The 22,239-nt window shown below is 35.2% G+C and overlaps 1 protein-coding gene across 2 annotated transcripts in view; it reads left to right on the top strand.

Moving 5' to 3' along the window:
• Positions 1 to 1,471: 1,471 nt before the first annotated feature.
• Ndst4 (N-deacetylase and N-sulfotransferase 4) overlaps positions 1,472 to 22,239 on the top strand; it is a 270,125-nt gene continuing 249,357 nt past the window's right edge. For both annotated transcript variants that reach the window (XM_041650698.1, XM_041650688.1), the window contains exon 1: positions 1,472 to 1,926. The gene's annotated coding sequence lies outside the window, so the exon portion shown is untranslated. The remainder of the gene's footprint in view (positions 1,927 to 22,239) is intronic.

Raw genomic sequence — 22,239 nt, 5'->3', positions numbered from 1 at the left:
ACTATTTTATTATAGTACTGGTAAAAGATTTATGTGCAATATGCTTATGCATCTCAATTTTAATGAATTTCTCTACAAAAATTCTGTCTTGACCTTCAAATTCATCTTTGCCCCCCTTAAATATTGACAGCAAGTAAGGAGACCTTCCTGAACCCTTCTTGAAGGTTTATAACCAAAGACATCCCTTTGATATTTGTTTTCCTATTTACCTGAAAATTAGTGGACACATGAGTCATAACTTTCTAAATTGTACTTAATGCTTATACATAACCTTTAAATACTCTTTGCAGAATTGATAGGTGTGTTTGTCCTCAGCTTGATATGCATGTGATTATCTGCAACTAGCAGACACATGCTATGCATACGTTAACACCAGTTAGATAGGATGCAGATTATATCAAAAATATTAACTTTAATGGCTTATCTACTACCACCCACCTTGAGGATGATTAGCTGAAGGAATTGGCTATTTCTACCAATCATACCTGTAGTCATAGGTATTTTCTGAAATCACCTTGGTCCTACATGTACCACCTATCACTGATCACACACACACACACACACACACACACACACAGCAGAGAACTATAACATAGAAGGGTCCACAGCTCTATTCTTTCCTGAAACAAATCTTCATTTGTGTGTGTGTATGTGTTGTTCTATTTAATTAAATAATTGGTACTAAAGAGGATACTGAAATAACAAGAATCATATAGTCTGCAAAGGACCCTCCCTGCAACATGTTGCCTCTGCATATGCATTCTGCTACAAAAAGTACAAGGACCTTACACAAAGTACATAAATATACTTTAACGTCTCATCTGTTCATGTGTTTTCAAGAGTTTGTAGTGAGCAAAGGATGCCATCGTCTTATATATATGGAGGATAATTTTAAAGTTTGAGAAACTGAAATGTAGCTTCTCACAGTAATTCTGATTTTACCTCAGTTACTTAACAATACATAGTCATAATCCTGCTATCTGTTCTTACTTATAACACCTGGTTATAATATGATAACTTTCAGAATTTGGTAGCTTACATGCATTTCTCCAAGTTTTTTTATTGTTCTTTGCTGGATTTTTGCTCCCTTTGGAGTTGAGTCTTTGACTGGGACATATTCACAGCAGAAAGCCCCATCAGGAACTTTTATTAACCCACTACAACAGTTGATACAGCGTCATAGCTGCAGAGTGGAATGTTATGCGCAGATTTTGCATGTAACATTCCAACTGTACAATGAAAGATTATACAAATCCTCAAGGAACATCCAATCAATCAGTGTTGTGTGAGGGGGAAAGGCAGCCGGTTGCTGAATTAGCTTCTGCTGGAATGTGTTCATGTGTAACATCCCACTGACTGGATGACATCACAACAGCTTCGGGTCCTGGAAAGTCTTGAGGATGATTAGCTGAAGGAATTGGCTATTTCTACCAATCATAACCCGGCAGAGCTGCCTTCATAGTTCGGGAGATAGGAGAAAAAGACGAGGGAGGGAAAGAGCGACTCCAGCTAAGCAAGAGGTGCAGCGGCAGGCACAGAAGCAGACAGGAGCAGCTGGTATTCCGGTGATTAAATAGTTCTCACAGCCTTTTTGCTCTACCCAATCTGCTCCCGGGTGTAATGCTCGTGTCCAAGACGGAAGCTGCATTTTAACGGTGTGCTGAACAGAGGTCTGAATCATTCCAGCTGGCTGCTTGTTTTGAAAAGGACAATGTGTGTATAAATAAAAAGACTGCTGGAAGAGTTCAGACACCAGCAGTGGTGCTGACAAGGGCTCCCGGAATCCTGTAGAGGCAGATGGCATGAACAGAAAGCTCCGTTAATTAACCTGGAGTCAAGTAAGCCTGAATTCTGGATATCTTATTTTCTAACTCCGGATAAATTCAAGTTAGCAAAAGAAAAAAAAATAATGAGATGCTTCTTTAGGTAAGTTACTTCCCTAATTTGTTGAAATTGACAATGACTAGGTATGCGTGGCTTAGCTTCATAAACAAGTGAAATGCACTAAAGTTTTATTTGTGAAAGATTTATGTAGAAGCAGATAGTTTTAGAGCCAGATTCAATCTCCCTTTCTGGAATGTGTGTACATACCTGTCAGTATGTTTTATAGAAGTTATATTTGCCCTGTATATAGAACAGACTGTCCTGCTGTAAAAAAGGAACTGCAACAGCAAATGAATTTTAGACACTTACCCCAGCATATGCACCCCAAACATCTGCCTTGATAACAGGTTAGTTCTGGTCCTACTGAAATCACCAGTTTTGCAAACTCAACCTTCGTGGTAATTGTGGCTGGTGTTTTAATTGTTACCTAGTAAGTATTACTGGGAACATGGCATGCAAATTTTCCAAGATGAGAACTCTTCTTATGACCTGAGATTTTATGTGTTCTCTGTCTTGATGGCATTCTTGAGAGAAATATCTGGCATACACATTTGAAACTGTTTATAATGAAATATATGTTGTTCCTTCGCTCCTACTAGACATGAAAACATCTTAGACTAATATATGCTATATTCGTTTCCTAGATTGTGAGGAGCAAAACAAACAGCTTGTACCCACACACACACACACCTCCAAAGTCCCTTGCACAATAAAAGTGGGATGTTTGAAGTTGATTTTAGTGTTTCCATTATGTATGTCAGAAGAAGTTGAAGTTTAAAAATATTAGAAACTTACTTCCTTTAAATATGTCCTAATTATATCAGGATCCAGTTTTTGGTCTCTGTAACACTGTTTAGAAGTGCTGCGCTGTTTATTACGGTTGACTCTGTCCTGAACCTTAATTAGCTTCAAGAAAGTTTCATCACTTCACCGTCTCTTTAGACTCTCCTCTGCATGCCTTCAGTGTCTTTTCTCAGAGTCTGTTCATTAGCTTCATGTCGTAGTTGTTGCAATGTTAATTATGTACCAAGACAGTGACGTCTTTCTATAATTCAGGCTTCCGTTATCCACTTTCTTGTCAACTTCCTAGTTAAAATTCTTTATTTCTTAGTATAAGAGGAAACAGATGAAGACAGAGTTTACTAAAATTACTTTAATTTCTCCCAAACTAGGAGGCAATGGCTTTCCCCTAAATTGTCTTAATGGTTTTATTTCAGATCAAAGTAACTATTTTAATCTTTTTTTCTAACTAGAATTGTGCCAATTCTGTATTCAGAAACAGGTAATACATGCCTTGTGTTATCTGTTTCCGTGAAGCAAGTATAAGTCAAGAATACAAACCACGGGCCATAAGGCTCTAAGGGTCTAACCGGTACTCCTAAGACATATATATATATTGAATAAAGAAAATAACCTTGCCAGTTATGTTTACTTCAGCACAGAAATAGAGATTTTAATTCACTATCTTTGTTGCCATTGTTCAGTAGAGAATCCTCGGGCAACCTTAGGATGCTTAGCTTCTATGGGCAGGAGAAGATTGGGGGGAACCTTGTGAGAAAATTGCCATGTGTGCTACTTTCAAACTATAGCATGAAAGTCACTCTTGTTGAGAAAACACAGATAAAATTTATGCATAAACCTTAAGTAAAAGAAAATTTTATAAATAAAAAAATATTTTATTATATCTTATTTTTAACAAACCAGTGGGTAATTCACCTGAATATAAATGTGTAGATCATAGTTTTGTCTCAATATTTGGAAAACAAAATGGAAACACATGCTCACATGTAATATATGTATATACACTCACCTGAAGAAACAAGTCTTAGATTTTTGTCTGGCAGGAAAACTGCTACATCTGATACCTATTCTTTCTTCACCCAAGAAGGCGTGCCATGGACATATTAAAAAATACCACAGTTAATTTATCACAACACCAGAACCAGTGTTTCTTAAATGCTAAATAAATGTTTCTAATCCATACAAGAGTTGTTGCCAAGAAGTTTAATGTATCTGTGTTCTCCCACTTTCTCTGTGTGGAACAGCCTCTGAGATGAAATACCATCTTACTCTCTTTCATTTAGTGGCAACTACATAGGGGGACCAGAGAAGCATTTAGCATACAGTGTTCAAACTGGAAGGTTCTGGCTGATGCTGCCTCTCCAGATTTGGAAAGCAGCTGGGGAAACTTATAAAGTAAAGCTGGATTATCAACCTTGGCTTTCAGCCAGGTTAGAGGAGCAGTGCACCCAGAAGGCTAATTTTTTTTTCTGGACTTCAATTTATTGATAATGTATTATGTTTTCAGCCTAACCTGTACAAACTGAAATATTTCAGGAGTAAATATATTGTCAGACTAAAGCAAAACACTAAAGTTACAAAGACTTCTTTTTTGTCAAAGGTTGCTAGGATGAAATCATATATATATGTATATATATATGTATATATATATGAAATTACATATATAATATACAAAATAATCTATATTATGCCTAGCATAAACCTCATAAAACACAATATGCAGAGGCAAGTAAAGAAGTGATGAGATGCCTCACCCAAGCACTAGCTTGGAATGACAGAGTGATCAAAAATGTTGTATATTGATGTGCGCGAAACCAAAGAATTTAAAGGTTGTTTTTTTTTTTCAAGCAACTAGCTTATAGAAAGTCCAGTAAAAGTAGAGATACCAAAAACTTTCGTGGTGTTGTAGCTAGACAAGAAAAGGTAAACTCTCATTCATTATGTACCCTAAATAACTAGCAAAAGGAGATGTTGTCTGTTGTTTATTTTAAGTCCACAAAGTGAGAGAAATGGGTCAGGTGCCAGACACTATGTTATTGCCTTCAGCCATCACGATGTAACAGGCAGCAGCCTTCTCTTAACACTTAGGAAACTTTCAGCTATCCTGCTAGACCGAGTGTTAAGTGAGCTCTCCTTTGGACTTGTCTTCTTGAAGCTTCAGCAGTCAGAGAACTTCACGATAATGTGGAACTCACATGCATACAGAATCTGTCAGGCTTTATTTATCAGAATTCTAAAGGATGATACTACATTAAAATTTTCTTTAAACAATAATATTGAATTAATAGGTGTTCTCTAAAAGCCTGGATCACCTGATAATTAATATCAAATGAAAAGAGTAACTTCCTCTACATTTCTACCTATGAAATGTTCTACAGATATTACATGGTATATATATTTCCATTGTCTCATATACTATGCCATATCCCTTAATATGAAGTTAATTCAGTCATGACTCAGGTTATAACAAAATAACTTTTATGATGACAAAATTAATAATAAATTTGAGTTAATATAAATATATAGTATTTTAACAGTATTGTCAAGAGTCTTACATATGTTATTTTGAGAACGATTATTGTTAATTACTAGAACCTAAGGAAGAGCCCGTGAAAACACAAAGAGTTAAAATGACTTCTGCCCAAATGCTTGGGAACTTTCCTTGATGTATTCAGGGTATTTTTGGAAATAAGATAGATAATAACATTATTAAGTTGTGGAATTGAAAATTCTGTTCCAAAATCTTACCTTACTGTTCATAAGAATAGTTGTTTGAAATGTTTGAAAAGTTCAATAAAGAAAGCAGAATCTAGCAAAGTTACACAGCATAAATACCTCATGTTCCTAAGTTAGAATTACCCAAATCCACAGTTTTTATCATTAATATTTAACAGCTTTTGCTTTTATTTTCCATCATTTTATTTCCTTCTTCCAGTGCTGTGGCTCAAACACAGGACTTTTTTGCATGTATATCCTAAGTAAGTAGTCTGTTACTGATTTACCTTTAGTCTTTATTAAAATTATTTAATAATCTTCAAATATAACCACGCAGAAGTTGAAAGTCCACAGACCTGGTTCAATATGTTCATGCAAAATGCAAACGTAGGTACACACTGCTTCTGATACTGTCGTTTCTCCCACCATTTTTCCACCTTTACTCCCCCTCGTCTTTCTTCCCATTATCTTCCTTCATTTGCATTGATTCTGTCTTCACCCCCTTTTCCCCCTTCTCTGTTTCATGCTTGTTCTTCTCTCTGCACCCCCCCACTCACCTTTGCCATGGCAGGTTTAGTGCTCTCTTCATAGCTGACGAGCAAACCACTCATGTTTAACATGGTAGCCCATATAATAAAGACCTGGCATGAACACAGAGTAAGTGTGGAAAAGTTGGTTAAAGCAATAAGAAGGAAGGTAAGATTAAATGGGAAACTAGAATCGGAAAAGTAGCCCTCAAGATAACTAACATCTATTCTTCTGCTATGTTGGTAGGCAGTTTACTTTTCTAATTGTTTATATACAGTTCTTTGTTCCCTGTGCATATGCTCCCACAGCATATTTTCCCACACCAAATGCACCACAATGCTAAAAATAAAATAATAGAAGTAAGTGATCATAATAATTGTTGTTTAAACAGCTATTATTAATTGTTTTTTATTCAATAACAAACATTGTAACATTCACATGCATCCTAAAGGCCAATCGCCATGAATAAAGGAGAAGACTATGGGAGGGATAGATAGATATTGGACACATTTTGATAGTTTGGCTTGACTCCATTCCTGAATCAGAAATTCAATTGTAGATTGCTAATCCACGCAATTTGTCATATTTCATCAGACTTCTCTAAAGAGTTCTTGAGGCACTGAATAGTGCTTCACGCCTACATTAAAAAATCATTTAAACCTCAAAAATAAATATAGCAACACTAAAGACTAATACAAGAGAGGAAACAGATGCGGTGATGCATATGCTCCTAACAAATGCATATAAAAGTTCTAATTCTGTTCATTACTCTAAAGTGCAGACGAATAATTAGAATCAGAATTTAAATTTGATCTGCTATCAAACTGTCTTTCCCTAAATTTCATGTCACTCCAGGAAGAGTTCACGTATTCTAAAACGTAAAGTAAAAACAAACATCTATGTGAATTATATAAAAACAAACATCTATGTGCAAATTATATTTATTCAGTCATTTAAAGTATATGACTCTTTATATCTCTGTGTATGGAAGCTTTACTTGGAATAAAACATGTTGTTTATAATCACAAAAAGATGCAAAAGTTGCCCAGTTGAAGTTGAACTCAGCATTTCACTATCTAGTCATAGTTCTCATTTCCATGGAGGAAAATTAAGGATTTGAATTTGTTCATTTATGTTCATAGTGACCATGATAATAATATCACTTTCTTTACTATCTGATAAATGCTATTTAAAGCCCATTATCATGAGGATTAAATTCTAGTGGGAGCTAGAGAAGTGGCCTTGAGTTCTCTAAAGGTGAACGAATGGAAGTGGAGCACCAAATGTTTACATGAAAGCCATAGGAAGATGAGGTTAGTGAATGCCCTTCTGAGAAACCATCCCACAGACCATCCATTTGAAATTGAGTGCTGGATGATTTTTTTTAATCATAGAAGACAATGTCATTAGTGCTAGCTATTTCTTTTAAGACACAAGATACAACACTAAACTTTGTCTCTGCCTATTGGTTATCCTTCCCACTTCTGAGGAGCTGCGGGGAGGAGTTTGGCTACAGCAAACCCTTTGTATTACTTCTTGGAGAATAGGAAACCCATGTGATTTTACAAAATAGAGTTTTCAATTTTACCTGTCTCTTGTTTTAAGTTTTATGTACTTAATAACTCATATCAAGTACTGGACTTTGTTTACTCCCCATGGGATGCCTCTCTGAGCAGTGGATGGGAGTGAGGTGGGGAAGGTAAGGAAAGCTGGAATAAGGGAGGAAGTGATAACTGGGATTGGTATGTAAAATGAGAAAAGATTGTATTAAAATTTTAAAAAATCTCATGTCAATATAAATTACCTTAGACCATTTTTTCTATGTGTATATTTTAAAAGCTAAAGATACTGTTGAAGCCTAAGTAGTAGAAGAGCTGACTTCCCATTTTATTTCTAAAAATTGGTAGGATAACAAAACAGAATTCCAGAAATACCATTCAGTTACCTGAGTAGTGGAGCTAAATAATGGTCCAGAAAGATAAGTATAATTACTGAATATAAAAATACATATATATTACTTTCACTAATTGCAAAGTACTTCAAGCTCAATAACAGGCAACACTGCGATAAGAGTCTCTTTGCTATATCACTAACACTGCTTTAGGGTGCATTAATGAAATCATAGTGTCGGTACCAAGGGAAACAATGATCAATACTCCTGCTTAGCACAGATTTGACATCATTTGGTCCTCCTGTCAATCTCAGGTTTCTAATGCCTTGTGTTATATATCGACTTTTCTGGCATTTCTTTCTTCCATACTGACCTAGGTACCACTCTTTTGTCCTGATGTAGTTCTATCCCAGAACCAATCACCTCACAGTGTAATTGCTATTCCTGTGTTAGTCCTACATTCCAATTTAACTAGAGATTTTTGGTGGTGAGCATGTTCAGAGAAGTAGAGAGGGAGCATGGTTTTGATTAACAAAAAGTTTAAGGAACCCATGGTAGGGTAGCCCTATGCACTAAGCAGTTGGTCAAATGGTAATACTTGAAGAAAGGGTACTACAACGGACCAGTATAAATGCATTTCTTTCTGGAGGTATAAGTGCTGTATTCTGGGATGCTATTAATCTCAAATTATGAAAAATAGTGGGTAGGTGTTTCTATATAGTATCAAAAAAAGTGATTCATTCCAGAAATTGTTGCTATTTCACTCAATAAAATCTACTAACACAGGTTGATCTACCCATTTGAAATTAGAGCAAAGTAACTTCTGCCTTAAGTAAAAGTCATTTGATGGTTTATAAGGTTTCTTACTCCTTTTCATGTTATTATTTTAACATAAAAAAGTTTGTGATTAAGGACTCTGTCCACCTAACCCCATCCAGTACTGAATATAGCAGAATTACATGGAATTTTATATATATAGTATCTTTGGAATTACAAAGGGATGAAAATAATGCCTATAGGAAGGCTTATTTTATTAATTTAAGCATAGTGTTTTTGGTCTTTTGAGGCAGTTCAGTAACTAAGATATGCAAATAAAGTCATTGATAAAGTAATATTTTAAATGTTATTAGTTCATAGAAATTATTTGAATAATTTTGTAATGTAAGCTCTATTAATTAAGACAAACAGTCATGCAAGCCGTAAGTTAGGTTTAAAAATGAATGTCAAAGCCGGGCGGTGGTGGCGCACGCCTTTAATCCCAGCACTAGGGAAGCAGAGGCAGGCGGATCTCTGTGAGTTCGAGACCAGCCTGGTCTACAAGAGCTAGTTCCAGGACAGGCTCCAAAACCACAGAGAAACCCTGTCTCGAAAAACCAAAAAAAAAAAAAAAATGAATGTCAAGACCTAGCATAAGGCATCCAAACAATATGTTTTGGGTCAATCAATATTGGTTTTAAGTTTAGTTAGTCCTTCTTTTGAATAAATGTTCAGGAGATTAATAAAAACATTTCTGTGTCAGGAGTTCAAGCCCTGTGTATGGGGTTATAATGCCTACACTGAGAATTGCTGGAAAATCAAATATGAAAATAAATTTCAAAATACTAGCAAATTTGGAAACTTTAGACATTTTAAATTAATAGAATAAAGTTTTAATTACAGGCATCAGTAATCTTGCTTTGACCTACAGTATAACTTTTGATTCCTTTTTAAAGTAACCTGTGACTGATGGGGTTTGGCTCTTTTCAACCTGGTCCCAGCGATTTTTCCCTTCAAAATAAAGGTCTAAGCCAACTTACTGTACTCTCTACTGTGTTTACCTCAGTATGAATATTGATAATATAATAAAAGGTTCAAACTTTTTGATGCATATTTAATATAAATTCATCTTGGCCTTGAAAATTAACAATGAAACATACAGAATAAAGAAAACAGAGCTTATAGATGAGTCAAAGAATTAAGAAAAAGTACCTACTAATCTCCCTTGGTTCTGTGGCATACTAGAGTAGAGGATGAACATGCAAATCGAAGGAAAGAAGAAATCAAACCTTCTGAAAATGAAATAAGTTAAAATGAAAAACAAAAGAATTGTTTCTTAGGTGGTCTGGTCTTCTATCTCTCCAGTAGCTTAAGACGTGAAATGGAAAGAAGTTTATTTCTAAAGTTTCTCTTCACATTGTTGTAGTCACTCAGTGAAAACATAAGACATCTTGTTTACCCATCATTTTTTTACTACTCATACTTATATAGTTCGCAGGTTTATATTGCATATTACTCCTATTGGCCTGGACTGGGAGTAGAATGATGTAACTATATATTTACTTACCACATATCTATTTGTGTCTCTTAAACTGATCTCATTCTCCCAAAGGCACTTTAACCCCTATTGCCAAATATAATCTGAAGATGAACGTCATGCTTTACATTTCATAATTTTCCATTTTTTTTTGTATTAAATAGACTTTCTAAGTGATGGTTTGGGTGCAGTACTTATCACACTCAAGGCGTCCACCATTAACTTCACAAACAATGCTAGATTTCATTTTTCAGGTACTAATATAGAAACAGTTCAAGAAGCATTGCCTCTGAAAAATTGTAGAATTATATTTCCTTTGACACATTTAGTTAACTAATTTATTTTACAACCTGACTGTTTCCCCTCCCTCCTCTCTTCCCATTCCCTTCCACCCCTCCATTCACTCCTCCTCTGTTCCTGTTCACAAAGGGGCAGGACTCTAGTGAGTATCAACAAATCATGGCATATTAAGTTGCAGTAAAACTAAGCACCTCCCCTTGTATTAAGTCTGGCAAGGTAACCCAGCATGAGGAATAGGTTCCCAAAAGCCAGCCAAAGTATTAGGGACAAGCCCTGCTCCCACTGTCAAGTGTTCCACAAGTAGACCAATCTACACAACTGTCACAAGTATGTAGAGGACCTAGGTGGGTCTCATGCAAGCTGACTGGTTGTTGGTTCAGACTCTGTGGACTCCTATTAGCCGAAATTAATTGTTTTGATTTACATTTCCTGATGGTTAAGGATATTGAACATTTCTTTAAGTGTTTTTCTGCTACTTGAGATTCCTCTGTTGAGAATTTTCTGTTTAGATCTGTGCCCATTTTTAAATTATATTATTTGTTTTTCTGATATCAAGTGTTGTGAGTTTTTTATTTATTTTGGAGATCAGCCCCTCTGTCAGATATGGGGTTGATGATGATCTTTTCCTATAGTCTAAAGTCTTTCCTCTAGTCTCTTCTGTAGTCTAAATAACAGAATCAAGAAAATCACTCTATATCCCTTCTCATGGGTTTACAGAAGACTTTTTTCTTTCTAAATTGAGAATGTTGGAGCTAGTATTAGCTTTGGGCTGGAGAATGGTTTTTTATATTACCTTCCATGTTATTTCCCATTGATGATCAAACTGTCATTGCAATGTGCAGTATGTCAAAAGTTAAAATAAAATAAAATATAGAGAAAATGGATGAAAAATAGCAAAAATACTAATGTAATCAAATGGAACATGGCTTCTCTGGATACAATATTATCCAGATGGTTCACAGCAAATTAAATAAGCCAAAGGAAGACACAGTTAGAAAATGTTAGAAAAATATTAACACAAAATATTTTCTACTTTACTAAATTTCTTAATAAGCTTATTACCAGACAGTGAAAAAATATATTTATTGATGTTTAGAGAAGTGATACAAATAACAGCAAATGGGAAAAAGACAGTTTTGTATTATCAGGATTATGTTGCCTTTGTTACATCACTTTTCTAGACATTGTACTCCAATCATTTTCATTCTTTCAGTTATTACAAAATTATTTTGTTAACTAGAACTTGTGTTTCCTTATATACAAAATAAAGAGTGTTAATTTAGCATTTATTTTCAATTACCATCTGTTCACTCGGTAATAGTGAATGTTACATAAACACCTTCTTGATAATGCCCCATCATAATGCAAAAAGAAATGCAGGCACATGAGCTCTTCCTCTGCAGTGCAGAGCTGACTGTGGTTATATTGCCCAGATTGATCTACATTTTCGCTGGGAATTTTCTATTGATTACTTTAGATGACTTCACATAGCAAGTCAGTGGTGGAGAAGTAATAGTTGAAATTAACTTTAAGAGCGAGCAATCTTTAGTTAATTCTGATGCTGGCAAGCTTCATTTATAACAATAAAGTAATGCATAACTTCAGAAACAAAATTATTAAAATAAAGCTTGTAGGAGATTTCAAATTGTTTTATAGTGACTTGGAAATGCAATTGAAACACCAGTGAACACATGGAAATTATCTAACAAAAAAAATAAAATAAATTCAGTTACATTTTAGAACTTGCAATTTAAGAATGATCTTTGTGATTTGTTGAGATGAAATTTCTACATTAAATACTATAAACTAACTTTTCACTCTTCATTTAGAGGTCATTGTGTTTCTATATTCTGGCTTCATTGATCTCTATCTTTTTAGAGACTTGGCTGTACAAATACAAGAGCAATTGAGTGCTTTATGTTTTGTGGGTGACCACTTCCATACTCGTCTTCTGAGACAATTAACAAGGATGCAAATCAATACGCCTTGGAACGATGGTTTCTAAAGAATGAGCATTGAGCTAGACCAAAGCAATCTTCAACTGGTTCCAATCATCTCATTCTCGTTGGCTATAATTTGGATGAACTTAAGTGTCCAGAGAAAAGTGATAAATTTGAAGATACTATTGTATTTATACAGGAAGTTGATCATACCATTCCATCTCTACTTCTGGATGGAGGAATTCCTTTACTTTCTAGACTCCTATTTCCTCTCTTCCTCAAAGCAAAGCCTCTTATTCTATTTGATATTAATTTATTCATAATACTTTTACTTATTATTTGGGAACTTCACATCATACACCCTTATCCCACTCACTTCCAATGCTCCCCGGCTTAAATATTATTTGCTTATTCATTCTTTTTTAACCATATGTCCATACTATTTCATATTGGCAAACATGCATGGTGTTAGGTTTAATTATGGTGTTTTAGAGAAAGGAGATTAAATAATTTCTAAGCTTCTGTAAATCTTGCTTTGCTGACTTCTGCATGTGGGAATTTTGTTTCTTTTCTGAAATCTCATGGTACTTTTCTGAGGGATCTCACTGGCTGGTATTTGTTCAAGAGAGTAAAATCAATATTTTTATTAATGCTTCCCTTTCCAGCTCTCTTTTACTCTCCCAGCTGTTCTCAGCTAGCTCACCACTCCTGCTTCCTCAACTTAACTTTATCTTGATATCACTCTGTTGGTTTTCTATAGTCTACCAGCACTCTCTTTGAAATGCAAAGTAGACGGTTCTTTGTATACCTGGATTCAAACATAGCGTCAGGCAGTTGGGTAGAAATGTCTGCATCTTTCTTTTGCTTCATCAATTGTGCTTCTTCACTTACAACAACTTATGTAGTGCTGTACACCAGGGTCATAGTGTGTGTTATCTTGCTAGCTATTCTCTTCTTCATGATGTTACTCAGTTTTGTGAATTTTCTTAACCTACAGGATCTTGCAATTTTACCATAGACCTGTAATCAGCAGCATAGTTTTATTTCTTTTTACATGTCTCCTTGGTCTTACAGGTCTACTTCATTCTCAAAACATTTTTCTTCACCTGTGTATAACCCAGTCTTCCTTGTGATTTTCTTCATCACATGGTGCCCTTACTTGCTTTATTACTTGAATGTGTTATAGGTTGTATTTCCATTGCTACTGAAGAATGGGACCAAGAATAACCCAAGGGGGAAAAAATCTATATTACTGGGAAAGTTACAAGTATTGGGGTGATTCATGAATCATACTTTCCCTCTGTACAATCAATCAGCAACTAATGACACTTCAATTTTACTTTGATGTTGTTGTAACAGGGTGTATAAGTGTGTGTGTCCGTGTGTGTACATGTGCAATCACCAGTGTGCATGTGCATACAGACACATTCATGTGAATTCGGGAGGACAAATTGTGCCAGTAGGTTCCTCTCCTCCATTGTTTCAGTTCGAGGCATCAAAATCTAGTTCTCAGGGTGGCTGTAAGTGCTTTTGCCCAGCAAACAATGTAAATCAATCACTGTATTTGTTCCTTCTTAAAATAAAAGCCTTTCTGTGCTCTGACAGGCACAGATTAGCAGGTTAGTACAATAGTCTCAGATAAAGAAAGTGAATGAAGTGAAAGGGGAAAAAAGAAAACAGAAATAAAGGATGTGATGTCATGCGGATGTCATGGGGATGCTTGGAGTACAGAGGAATTGAAAACCAATAGGCTATTTTGGGACTAGTGAGATGGAACGGTGGATAAGGGTATGTGCTGCCAAGCCTGGTGTGCTAAAGTTGGCCTGTGATCTGACTGCTTGTGTTTACACACCTTCGTGCAAACATATACACAGAATAAAGAGATAAAAAATAAATTCAGAATGTCATTCTGTTTTGTGACTTAGAAATATTCAAAGTTGTTTGGGGAGGTCTAACTAAAACCTTACATAAAAATGCCACGAAGCAATATGTTCTTTTAATTAATTCATTTTCAGAGCAGTTTTAAATTCTTAAGAAAATTGTTCAGAAGATACAATTTCTCCCAAGGACATTCTTTGTAATGGGATCAGACTTGATAATAAATGAAGAGTGACAGATCTCACCATCACTCAAAGTGGTGAGTTGTGGTATCTCATTGCTTCTATGACGTGTAATCCCAGGATAAATAGGATGTGGAGTACCTCTTAGTCTTGGTCATCTTTACGTGTTTATTTTAAAATTTATTTGTATGAAATTTGTTGTTAATATTGGTTATCCCTGCTCTAAAATACATACCGTATAATATGTACCTTTTATTGTCATCCTTGACAGTGACTTCCACGGAGCAAAAGTTTTTATTGAAATAGCTTACCTCTTCCTTATTTCATAGACTGATGCTGAGGTCTAACTTCACTGTCAGAACTGAGGGCATATGGCTTTTTCTCCCATCTTGTATTCTAGGCATATTATAGGTTTGCTTTTTACACCTACCTAAAGGCAAGTGTACAGTATGTTTTACAGTGATCTATGATCCATTTGAGTTAATTTGAGGAAAGTGCCTTTTGTCCTTGGACACAATACTTCACATGTTCGTGTTCTATTACCATTTCTTGAGACTATCCTTGCTCCATAGATTTGCTTTTGTTCCCTTGTCAAAGAACAGTTTTCCGCAGAGAGTTTGTTTAGGAACTCACTATTCTCTTCTATTGATCTTTTGGTCTGTTCTTTCAGTAGATATTATCACAATTACTGTACCTTTCTGGTGAGCTTTGGATTTTGTTTGTTTCCATTGTTCTTCTGCAATACTGAATGGTCATTGATGACTGGGGCACAGTGCTGCTCTCCTACAAAAATGAGCAATAATTGATAACTGATAATTCTCAACCTGGAGTTTCTTAGTGCCATATCCAAGTAAATAGTGAGGTTAAGCATACTTGCAATGGGCTTTAAAGAAAGTGAACCTACTACTGCCAGAGATTTGTTGTACTATTAAAAGGAATGGAGTGATGGAATATGGGGTGAGTGATACATGGCAAAAACAAGGGAATGGTCATGTGAATAGTTTAGTGGAGGAGGAAAATATCACTGCAGCTCAGTGGGGTGGGTTAATATCTCTTAGTAGCATCTTAAATCAGCACACCTTGATCAGATACATTAGCAAGAAGGACACTCTATCGAATGTGAATATGAGTAAGTACATGTAGTGAAGACATGCTTGTGTCTGAAACATTCTCTGTCAGATGATCAGCAGAGGAGAGTGGCAAAAGGCAAAACATGCTAGAATTGAAGGTGAAGGAAAATAAATTAAACAATAATCTTTGAGAAGAAGCTGATTAAATTAGCAAAATATATAAATAAATTCTAGAATTAAGGGATGAGCTAAAGGCATGGATCATGAATGTAAGTAGTCTGGGGTGATTCTTCTGACCTCAAAATTACAAGCACTGTGGAATATGAGCAATGCTATTGTTTAGAAAAAAAGACTTAACAACAAAGGAAAGGTTTTGACTGTAAAATGGGGGAGAAAACAATGATTGAGCACAAAACGTACAGAGTGAAGAGTGTGATTCCATAAGTTAGGATGAAAAATGAAAGGGAAATGTCTCATAGGTGCTCTGAGTTTTCAGTACTGCTAAGGTTGGGTTGATAAGTGAAGTAAGCTACTGTATAGGGGATTGTGACTTGGTAGTACAATGCATGGCATTAACAGAATAAACCAGCATTAGAAACATGTTTATTCATTTTAATACAAATATGTGACATATGACCATAGGACTGAGTGTCAATATTAGGGAAAAGATAAGAACATGTACCATAGACCCCCCCAAACAGAAGTACAGCATTAGAAGGATCATCCACATAGCTACTTTAGTATCCAAATTATTACATGAGAATTGGTGCTTTCTAAAAGATCGAATTTTTTAGAAGATATTCCAAAAGGCAAGGTGTAAAGGATTGGTAACAAGGTTTGCCTGATGACAAGTTTAGGCTTTGAGGTACCCAAACTCAGTCATTCAATTTTGCATGAAAAGAACTTTACCAGCTGAGCCAATTCCCTAGCCACCATTTTTTTCATATTACTTGTAGTCAATATGTGTTTATGCTTGCTTTAAAAAGCAATTTAACTCTTTTAATTTTATATTTAATATACTTAAGTATTAGTATATATAATAACAGCAACAGAACTATCTATTTGATGTTTTCTAGAATCTTACTTTGTCCAGGTCTTTTTCATATAGATGATAGATAGATAGATATAGATATATTTCATTCATATATATTCATACAAAAATATGTCAAAAGAATGAGTGAAATGTGTGTGTTTTTTTTTTTTTTTTTTTTTTTGCTCTTATGGTTGCAGTCCAAGGTTGAGCCTAGACGGGCTCCTGCATGCCAGGAAAGCACTCCATTACTAAACCAGATCACCTGCCTCCCCTACCAGTTTTGATATTGAAATCTCAATAATTCTCTCCTTTCTCTGTGTCTCTCTCCTCTCCTTCTCCCTCTCTTGCTCTCCTTCTCACAGTATTCATACTTGACTCAACAATGCCTAAAGTCAATGAATGATTTGAACTTCATCCTAAAACTATACAGTGTTCTTAGGACAGAATTATTTTAGTTTACCCTTTTCTTATTTTTATGATGTTTTGCTTTAAAATTTTAAGGAATATTATAGGAAGAGTATATTGAAAGATAAGCTCAATGCATGAAGAGAAAATGAGTCTCTCATACTTGTACTTGTGTCCATTTTACCCAAGATTGTCCATTTTATGGTCATTAATGTTCCATTATCTATTGAATCACATGGAAGGCAGGTGCAGATGAAGCAGTATTTTTCCTGAGTCTAAGATAATCAATAAGTTTTAGTGGAAGCACATCATACTGCAGCTCTAAGAGCTACCCAAAGAAGCAGAGTTTAAGAAAGCATATTTACTAGTAAATCATAATACCACCCTGAACAGAAATGTAGCCACAATTTCAAACTGATTCACATTAGGTTCTTACCTCATAACTGAGAAGAGAGTGACATAATAAATTACATCATAGCTTTCACATTTTTGTGTATGTACTTTATATTTATTTTAACCTTATTAAATAATTTTAAGGTTTCATGTATTATTTAAAAGTGGAGGTCAGCTAGATGAAACAGTACTTAATGACATGTACCACCAACCCTGACAACCAAACTTTCTAGAACTTTCTATCCATCCTTCAAGCCCACAGGGTGAAAGAAGAGAAATGACTTCCAAAAGCTGTGCTTTGGTCTTTACTTAAAGACAATAGTGTAGGGTGCATGAATGTCTGTGGTGCAAGTACACACGCACACGCACACACACACACACACACACACACACACACACTTAAATGAATAATAAAATAATAAAATTGTTTTAAGCATTTTATGTATCGCGTATTTAATTAGACCCTAGAACTTTAAATCACTTCATTTCTGTTAATTTGTTATATGTCATGTTCATATAACAGAGAAATATAAAAATGATTTCAAAGCAAATAAAACGCATTTTATGCGATATCCTTAATAAAATAAGAATTATAAGATAAATTTTAATTTGGAATTTATGTGCGAGAAAATTCTCTTCATCCAGATTTGATTATAGCTTTCTTCCCTTATGAAATTCATAAAGGTCTGGAAAGTTCACAAGAGTTAGCTATGTGTCCAGGCAAGTTGTGTGTTAAGAAAACCACAAAATCTGTGTGAAAACAAGTGCAATTTCAGATGCAAAAAGCCGCATAAGTGATACACAGTTAGCTGATCACTACCAAGGTGTAGATTAGAATGACTAAAATGTATTAGGTGTGAAATGAAGGCCTAATTGGTTTTTAGCATTAAGACTCCCCGATCTCTCCTAATGCCGACAGCAGAGACTTCTCAATAGGAGTTGCCTTCACTCTGTGGATTCATCTAGTTAGTGCTTTCCTTTTCTTTAATCCATATACGGAGAGCAGGTGTGATTGGCCTATTCATGCAATAAAAGAAAGAGAATATTGCCCTCTTGTGTTCAGAGATTTAGGAGACCCCAATATTGTTTAGAAATAAATACTTATTAATAAAAATAAATGTCTTTTTAATTTATTTATTTTACATCTGACCTCATTTTCTTCTCTCTCCTCTCCTCCATTCCCTCCCCTTCTTTTGCCCTGCTCACTTCATTTCTACTCCTCCTTTGTTTCTGTTCAGAAAGTGATAGGCCTCCCATAAATATTAAATATCAATAATCAGGCCATTGCTTTTTTTTTAAACAAAAAAACTACTAAGCAAATGTTAAAAGTATTGACTATCCTTCTTTAATAGAATACTTTTATGGCATATTGCTTGGACTAAAACTAATGATTTCATTTTAATAGTTTGCATATTGTTTTAAGGGCATCATTTATTTCTATCACTATCTTGTGTAATATACGTCAGGAAAGAAAATGTACTTATGGTATGCAACCTCGTACATGTTTATAAATTCATTGTTTTTATTGCCAAAATAGCTTTAAATATTCTTGTCTTATTAAAACCTAAGGAACACAGTGTGGAGCACAAGCTATTCTGTTGATGTGGGTAGTTTATAGGTGTCATGAAGCCTGGCTCTGCCAAGTGAGAACTTAATTTGCCTTCCTGAAATCCTGCAATATATAAAGCAAAGGACAGAGTGGGAAGTTCAGTGGAAAATGATCCCTTGACAACAACATAGACTGGAGTTTATGACTGAAGCAGAAAGGACAGGGTACATGTCATTGTATTTATGGTAGACTGAGTGAGACTCAAAATAATTTCTAAGATAATAGCTATACTTAAAATCAGATGAAAGTTTAGATCTCCTTTTGAATTTTTAAATAAAAACTAAATTCTGAAGGAAGTCACACCAATATTAATACACTTCCAACCTCTGTGGATCTCTGGTGGCATACAAAAATGCAAATAGGATCTTGTTAATGACAGCCTGAATGTTCCTGGGTCTTCTTTTCTTTTGTCAGAAAAGAGGTCAGTCCCTTAAAGATATCGTGTGGGCAATAAACTGGGTGTCATGGCTTTTCTGTCTCTCTCTATTCTTACTGCCTGGACCTCACTCTGATGTTTCACAAAAGCCATTGCTGTGGGGCTTCTTGGGGAGAACTAGAGACCATACAAGGTTGCTTCTCTGCTTTCACAATGCCCTGTTACCATCATGATCTTGAGAAAAACTGTGAAATCAGCACAGACAAATGACTGTATATTTGCTTGCTACTCATAAAAAATAAGCTGGTTGGAGATGGCAGGGACTAGTGATAAATACAACTTAAGGTTATTTATAAGTATGTATATACATACATAACATCTGACGAATTTAGATTCATCAAGAATAATGCATACATCAAAATTGTCTACTCACAATAATTTAGCGACAATTTGGTGTGATTCATTGTTCAATTTTCTAAAACATAGACTTGATTATTGTTGTAGTGAAACTTTTAAAATATTATAAAATGAAGCACCGATTTCTTTAAATATTATTTCAGATTTACTGTTTTTAAAATTCAGTATTGGATTATGCTTGGAAGAAGGGAAAATATATGACTCAGAGAGAAAAACAATCGATAAAGTAGACTACAAAAATATACACATGATTTCATTAGGAAAACCCACACTAGTTAAAGAAATGTTTGAGGGTGTTCCAAATAGAATATAGGGACCGCATATTCCTGAGAGATTTAGAAGAAAGTTAGTCAGTAGAGGAAGCTGTCTGCTTATAGGACTATAGAATTTTATTGTTTGAAACAAAGTCATCAAGCTAATTCCTGTTTCAAAGTTGTTTACCTATGCTCTGTCTGGTGCTTATATAACAGTATATCATTCTTACAAAAAATTCAAAAATACACAAGGTAAAAGACAGAGATAATGTGTTGGTGACCAAACTCTTCCATCTCTCTAAAGAGGATGAATTTAAATATGGAAACAGAAATTTCCTATTTTTTCCAGTGATAAAACTGGTTTGGTTTTTTCTTCCATCGTTTTCTCCATAAGACATGATGACGTTTGAGTTGGAATTTTACATAAAGAAAAGGGAATGTGTTGTTACTGATTCTGAGGTGTGTGTGTATGTGCAAGAATTACTGGATAATATGTGGAGTGTTGAAGATTTCCCTCTGAGTAAATTACATTCCCTACATTCATGACAATCTATGTGAATTTTGTCAATTGGCTGACCTTGTGAAATACAGGGGAGACATACTAAAGCAATGAGCTTTGGTAAGATCATTAGGTCTTGCTCCGCTGGATTCTAGCAATGAGTAACAGAATAACAGAAGACTGTGCCTAGCAAAAGAACAAATAACCCCTCTCATTCCATAATTGCGCACGGTCCAAGAAGAAGGTAAAAGAATTGCAGAGTGTAATGACATCAACAAAACTCTTTCAAAAAGTTAAGTTCAAATGCAAAGAAAAATGTTAATGTTCTTGTTCAATTACAGACGGAGGTGAATGCAACAGAAATTGTAGAGAGTTAAAGATGATTGAGTTGGAGATTCTACATAAAACTGCAAATTGAAATAAATCCAGGCCAGGGACATTAAGCCAAGAACAATGGTTGTCTTTGTAGCCCTGAGACCAAGAAGAAATCAACGTGTCATTACCAAAGAACACAGAAGTGTGTGTTACTTACATTCATAGCAAAACATTGCCACTAGCTTTGAATAGTATGGAAGAGAAAGATGAGAAAGTATGGAAGTGAAGGCCAAGAAGGCCTGTATAATCCCCAGGCACAGGGAAGCAAATGGGAAATTTGTTGCACCCCCAGGTTTAGAAACATTCAGGGAAGGAGTCTAACCCACTTTCACATGTGATTTTTAACTAGCTCAACCACCACTCTCTATTTTCTTAGCAAATCGTTGGTGGATAGTTTAGCGATCCAGGCAAGCTGAGACACTTGCAAGCTGAAAGAGTAGACTCAGAAAAAATACAACTGATGATTCAAGACAAACCTTTTTAGTTCCTTTTGTTTTATTACCACTAACTGTCTCATAACATCAAGTAAAACGGCAAGCTGAAAATTATGTTTGTTGTGTAATCAATCCATAAAAACAAATTACATATGATGGAAAGCACAGCAGGGTTTGTTAAACAATCTTCATTTTACTCTGGCATTCTGAGTTTTCAAAATGCTTGCAGAGTATGAAAAACAAACAAATTTTCTTAAGGAAAAAGAAACCATAAGAATTTGTAGAAGTGTTTTACATATAATCTTTATGGATAATACACTTTACAGAAAAGAAGAAAAAAATTCCACCTTCAACACAAAAGTACTAAGATTATACCCAAACAATGAAGTGTGCCTCAGTACTGCAATTCTCCAGCCGTCTGAGGCTTCCATATAAATTGTTAATATGGAGGAAGAAGAAAAGGCTGTTAGAGAATGTAAACCTTGCCATGTATATTTTTATATTAATGCCTATACTCTTAATACTAAATCCCTAAGCATAAGCTTTAAACCACCCAGCATTAAAAAAAACAAGAAAAGAAAAGAAACAAAAACAAATAGACTTTTGGACAGAGAAATAAATAATGAAGAGAGGAAAGTAGAAGGCTATTAAAACAATAGAACGAAGATTGTTTGGCTCATGATATCAGGCAAACAGGCTCTTAATAAGTGCCATTGGTTGAGGTGTGGCATACTTCTTACAAAAGGGGAAACTCTAGAAGGAAATCCAAGACTGCGTCTAGTTTTTGCCTGGTCTCTGCTTGATTCTGAATGCCCCCTGTCCGCAGCACTCCTACGTCTTCAGGAAGCCAGGCAGATGTCACAGATCTGCCCACGCTCGTCTGGAGGTCCCACAAGAACTGTCAGGGTTGTAGGCACCCTTAAATTAGACACAGCACTCTGAAATCATCAGTCCTGGTTAAT

Source organism: Microtus oregoni, unplaced genomic scaffold (assembly GCF_018167655.1).
Source record: "Microtus oregoni isolate MIOR12 unplaced genomic scaffold, Mior012 000000F_ref0000247, whole genome shotgun sequence".
Classification (NCBI taxonomy): Eukaryota; Metazoa; Chordata; class Mammalia; order Rodentia; family Cricetidae; genus Microtus; species Microtus oregoni.
Note: the sequence above shows the minus strand (reverse complement) of the source record. Positions and strands in the feature narration are given on the sequence as shown.